The sequence below is a fragment of the Hypomesus nipponensis genome, chromosome 2 (assembly GCF_054491055.1).
Source record: "Hypomesus nipponensis isolate SF chromosome 2, ASM5449105v1, whole genome shotgun sequence".
NCBI classification, from domain to species: Eukaryota; Metazoa; Chordata; class Actinopteri; order Osmeriformes; family Osmeridae; genus Hypomesus; species Hypomesus nipponensis.
The window spans coordinates 8823117-8828924 of record NC_140362.1 but is presented as its reverse complement, the minus strand read 5'-3'; the positions used below and the strand labels follow the sequence as shown (position 1 = coordinate 8828924).

The 5808-nt window shown below is 40.3% G+C and overlaps 1 long non-coding RNA gene across 1 annotated transcript; it reads left to right on the top strand.

Moving 5' to 3' along the window:
- Positions 1-1589: 1589 nt before the first annotated feature.
- LOC146300667 (uncharacterized) lies at positions 1590-3405 on the top strand. The gene is made up of 2 exons (XR_014766462.1): positions 1590-1836; positions 2383-3405. It is a non-coding gene; the product is annotated as an uncharacterized LOC146300667 (long non-coding RNA).
- The last annotated feature ends 2403 nt before the right edge of the window (positions 3406-5808 follow it).

Genomic DNA, 5808 nt, shown 5'->3' with positions numbered 1-5808 from the left:
GAAAAAATAACTAAGGCAGAAAGAAATTCTGAATTTCCCATAAACAGTGATTCATGGTTACTGCCTGTTCTCCTGTCATCTATCTATCAAGTAACCTCCTCTATTGACAATACAAGACACATACAGATTTTTATGGTAAAATGACCCGTGTTTATCAGTTTTTAGAATTATATTTGTCCTGGAGGCTGACGTGTTGAAAATGTCTCTAATAATGCCAGGAATTTCTGTTTATTTATCTGTGTATCTAGAATGGGATTTTATGGCAGCGAGTTTGCAAAATCATCTCGAGAACCGAGCACTCAAAGTTCACATTTTGCTGGTGTCCTTTTAATAATCCAATGGAGTGCAGTGCCGCAATTGACGTTGTTTGCCATTTCACTTGTAAAGTTGACTTAGCTGCACCAGAGAATAAGTCTTTCGACATGTGGCTCCATGACACGGCCGGCGAGAGTTGCCGCATGCAGTCGGGGAGGTGTTCCGTAAAGTCAGACAGTCCAGCTTCTTGTGGTTTGCTGCGTTGACGTCAATCAGGCCGATCAAGCATTGTTTGCTTACTTTATTGTTGACCAACGTCATGGTTGCGAATTTACTTTTTTTCGCATTAGAACTTGCACGAACCAGTGCACTGAAATTTGTCATTTTATGTATTGGGCTATGTTAAACTCTTTCTCCAATCAGATAATACAACCAACAACTCAATTAAACATTTGCTTTACGTTAGTGAAGAGACGGACTAAAACCTTTTCATCAACAAATACTGAATTCTATTATACAGTTTGGTCCGGATTTGAGCATTGGCGAAGCTGAAGGTGTCAGATTAAATACAAAACACTTGCAACTACCTGTATACGTCATACTTTGCGACAACCAGTCGCGAGCTTGAGCTACGGCATTGCAGAAAACTGTCAGGATGTGGTACAAGTCCGATCGAGAAGCTACATGTTAACTTTACGAAAATCAATACTATTAGTACTGTAGTGTTGTACGTCAAGGCCCTATAGGTTGTTCTTTTTGCTTCATGTTTTTAGTTGACTGCTTAAGTATTGTGTCGGATTAAAGAAACTGTCAACTTGAATCTGGTTCCTCATTGTTCTATCGGCAAAGCAAGCTAAATTAAGCCTATACCTATCTTACTATTATAATGATGAGTGTTGCTTACTACTACTAACTTATTGTTAATGCCATCGTTGTGGTGTTAACTCACATAACGTTCTAACAATATAACGACCATAACAATATTGTGGTTATCAGACATGATTTATTAATCTTTGTCTTTACTCCAGAACATGTCAACAATCTACAATGACGCCGTACATCACTAATTTCATTATATGGCAACAACAGTACGAGCGCTTTGATTGGCTAATGGGTAGTCATGCCAGCTGTTTATTGACCTCATCGCCGGTCTGCGGTCTGATACGGATTATTAGGTGCGTTCCACTTCATTCAGCGCCAGTGTCGCCTGCAGCCGCCTGCAACCCGGCTGACTTGAAGCAGCCAATGGCATTCTCAGCTTCAAGGCAGCCGGCTGCAGCCGTCTGTCGGCGGCGCCGGCGCTGCATGAAGTCGAACACACCTATTATTGCCCTCCTCTGACATCATCTGCGGTCTGATACGGATACTAGACGGGGGGCCAAGATGGTCCGTGTACGTGAGATTAATTCCTTATATCCTTATAACGGAACACGCATGAATACGAAAAACGTTTGTCAGTCCGTTTTTTCGTTTTTCTGCAAAAACGGAAAAACGGATTTTGACGTGTTATTTTGTTTTCTCGTTTTTTAAACACAAACCATAAAACAACTTTATATTTGGATTTTTCTCACGTGGGTGGAGGTAAGCGTGAAATGCCTGTCATTGGCCGAATGTGTTGTCAGCACTACCTGTTCTTTCAAAGTAAAAGTTTCCCCCATCTAACTCGATTAGCCTAATATGGGTTATCTATCAGTTACATTTTAGGGTATTCACGTTTATAAACTTGCCAATTAATCTTTATTGACTTGGGAGTTCACCCTTCCAACTTCATTCAATGCATCTAATTTTTTAGGGCCTACTGATATCTACAGGCTAAATAAACTAATGTCAAAATGCTGTAGGCTTAGTTGTGTTTTTCCATTTATATTTGTATTAGTAATATTATAAAATCACATCAATCAATTTTATTGGCCCCTCAGTGTGGTAGTGTTGCTGTAAATTGTTAGCTAACTGATAGTGCTTATAGATCCAACATTCCATTGAACTTCTTTCACACAACTGTAAAAATATAAATGTGCAGAGGAAAATGGAATGTGCAACTGAAATGCAGGGATAGCAGCATGTGAGGTTCTTATGCACTGATGATCCTGTGCACCCTGCTCAGACACAGTTTATGCATGCCGCTAGGCGCTTGACCTATAGGCGGCAGGAGGAGGAGCATGGACCCCTACTCATCAATGGATCGGAAGCGGAGAAGATCAGCTGCTTCTAGTTCCTCGGGGTGAACATCAGCAACGACCTCACCTGGTCTGTTCATACGGACAAGGTGGTCAAAGCGGCCCGTAAGCGCCTCTTCTTCCTGAGGAGACTGAAGAAGTTTGGTATGGACTCAGTCATCCTCATTAACTTTTACAGATGCACTATAGAGAGCATTCTGACCGGTTGCATTACAGTGTGGTATGGGAGCTGCACAGACAGGGACCGCAAGGCCCTACAAAGTGTGGTCCGTTCTGCTGAGTTCATCATCGGCAGGAAGCTCCCAGCCCTACAGGACACCTACCACACACGTTGCCTAAGGAAAGCCTGCAGGATTGTAAGAGACTGTTCCCACCCATCCTTCAGTCTCTTTACCCCGTTGCCTTCTGGCAGGCATTACCGCAGCATCCGGTTGCGCACACGCAGACCGGACAACAGTTTCTACCCAAGGGCCATCAGGCTTCTGAATGGACACGGATGTGGACATTGATTTACTGCACACTAGTCACTTATACTCTGTCACTTTCAGCTACTGGTTGCACTATCAGTAACATTGCACTACTGTACCTCACTGTACCTTGCCACCAGGCTCCTGTATGGTCATTGACATAGTCACTGATCTGCAAATTTGCACTATTGTACTGTACTCCACTTAGGTCAAAATAGGTTATAGGGTTGAAACAGGTTTTATGTGCATTTAGGGTTAGTATAGTGTACTATTTATTGTTATCTGTAATTGAGGAAGTTTTAGTATTAGTATAGTCAATTATTTATTGCTAGCTGTATATTTAGGAAGTTTCACTTATTTAAGCTCAGCATAGATGTAAATTATGTTACGTGTACTTATATGTTATGTTATGCCAGGTGTTTGCGTTGTCTTGTCTTAAGAATTTCAGTGCCCAGTCTAACCTTGTGTTGTTCTGTGTACCTGACAAATAAAAGACTTGAACTTGACCTCCCTGTAGTCTGTCACTGACACAGAGTTTCATGCATTCAAATTTCCCCCCAGTCATCTACACACCATACTCCACTAATTGAATGGTTACTTTTAAGTGTCAAAAATAAGTTGCACTATTAATAATACAAAAGCTGTGTCAAGTTGCATGGGTAGTTTTGATGGAGAACAATCTTCAAGACATGCCACACATCTTTCATTGGATATAGGTTGGGGCTCTCACTGGGTCAAGGATATAGACCATTTTATTCCTTAGACTAGTGGTCACCAATCCTGTTGCAGGAGAGCTACCTTTGTGTATAGGTTTATCTCCACATGACCTTAGCTTCCGTTACTGAGTGGTTGCACAACTAACTAGCACACACATGGTGTACTTTTCTCTGTTCCTTGTTGCCCTATTAAGTGTTGACATATACAGTTTGTATATAAAAAAGCTCCAAGTTTAACGCCATGTTGCCCTTTTTCATTTGTCTGTAATTAAATTGATTTGAAACCTGAAATGACCCTTCTTCAGAAATGACATTTTTTACAAAGTTTAAGTGCATGAATGTTTGTTTGGATTTCAGAGTTCCTAAATGAATGTAGTATAACTAACACATGTATCTGGATATATGTAAGATACAGTATTTCATGCAGAAAGAGAAGGTGCAGTTAGGTGTTGAAATGTATTTGACTTTGTATGGTACTTGAATGTTGTATCCCAAAGGAACAGAGAAAAGTACACCATCTGTGTGCTAGTTAGTTGTGCAACCACTCACTAACGGCAGCTAAGGCCGTGTGGAGTGAAACCTATACACAAAGGGAGCTCTCCTGCAACAGGATTGGTGAACACTAGTCTAAGGAATAAAAAGATCAATATCCTTGAGTGACCCAGTGAGAGCCCCAACCTATGTCCAATGAAAGATGTGTGGCATGTCTTGAAGATTGCTCTCCATCAAAACTACCCATGCAACTTGACACAGCTTTTGTATTATTAATAGTGCAACTTATTTTTGACACTTAAAAGTAACCATTCAATTAGTGGAGTATGATGACTAGGGGGAAATTTGAATGCATGAAACTGTGTCAGTGACAGACTACAGGGAGGAGGTCAAGCGCCTAGCGGCATGGACAAGCTGTGTCTGAGCAGGGTGCACAGGATCATCAGTGCATGAGAACCTCACATGCTGCTATCCCTGCATTTCAGTTGCACATTCCATTTTCCTCTGCACATTTAGAATTGCCATGATGTATATATTTTTACAGTTGTGTGAAAGAAGTTCAATGGAATGTTGAATCTATAAGCACCATCAGTTAGCTAACAATTTACAGCAACACCACCACACTAAGGGGCCAATACAATTGATTGATGTGATCTTATAATATTACTAATACAAATATAAATGGAAAAACACAACTAAGCCTACAGCATTTTGACATTAGTTTATTTAGCCTGTAGATATCAGTAGGCCCGAGAAAATTAGATGCATTGAATGAAGTTGGAAGGGCGAACTCACAAGTCAATAAAGATTAATTGGAAAGTTTATAAACGTGAATACCCTCAAATGTAACTGATAGATAACCCATATTAGGCTAATCGAGTTAGATGGGGGAAACTTTTACTTTGAAAGAACAGGTAGTGCTGACAACACATTCGGCCAATGACAGGAATTTCACGCTTACCTCCACCCACGTGAGAAAAATCAAAATATAAAGTTGTTTTATGTTTAGTTGTTTTAAAACGAGAAAACAAAATAACGTCAAAATCCGTTTTTTCGTTTTTGCAAAAAAACGAAAAAAAGGACTCACAAACGTTTTTCGTATTCATGCGTGTTCCGTTATAACGATATAAGGAATTAAACTCACGTACACGGACCCAAGATGGCGTTGGTATGAGAAGCTGTGTTATATCGAGCTGAAACTTTTTTCCTTGGATGTAACCATAGTAATTTTTTGTAAATTGATGTTTGCATAAAAAAGTCATCTGTAAGTCATAAATGGCCACTTTCTGATACATTTAAACAGCCTATACATCTTTTAAGATAGCTTTTGATATCAACGTGTTTGTTGCTAGCATATTTGGCTAATCCAAATCTCTATAATGGAACGCCCTGACGGGATTGAAGATATGGGGACCGCTATCGCTTTGGAAAAAAGAAAGGTCAAGGATATCCACTCTTATACTGCGTTCACACTGCAGCGACGCCAATTGCTTCCCGTTGCTCGCCTTCCCACAGTTCACCACGCTGGGGGGGCGTTTCAAACAGATTATTTAAAGTGTAGTTCTCTAAAATCACTGTTGTAGTTGTCATGGCCAAGTGTGCAGACTTGGCTTTACGTACTCGCAACATCGATCAAAGTACAACTTATATACAAAATACAAAACAGTTTCATAAACATACACGTTGACATGTGTAAAAATG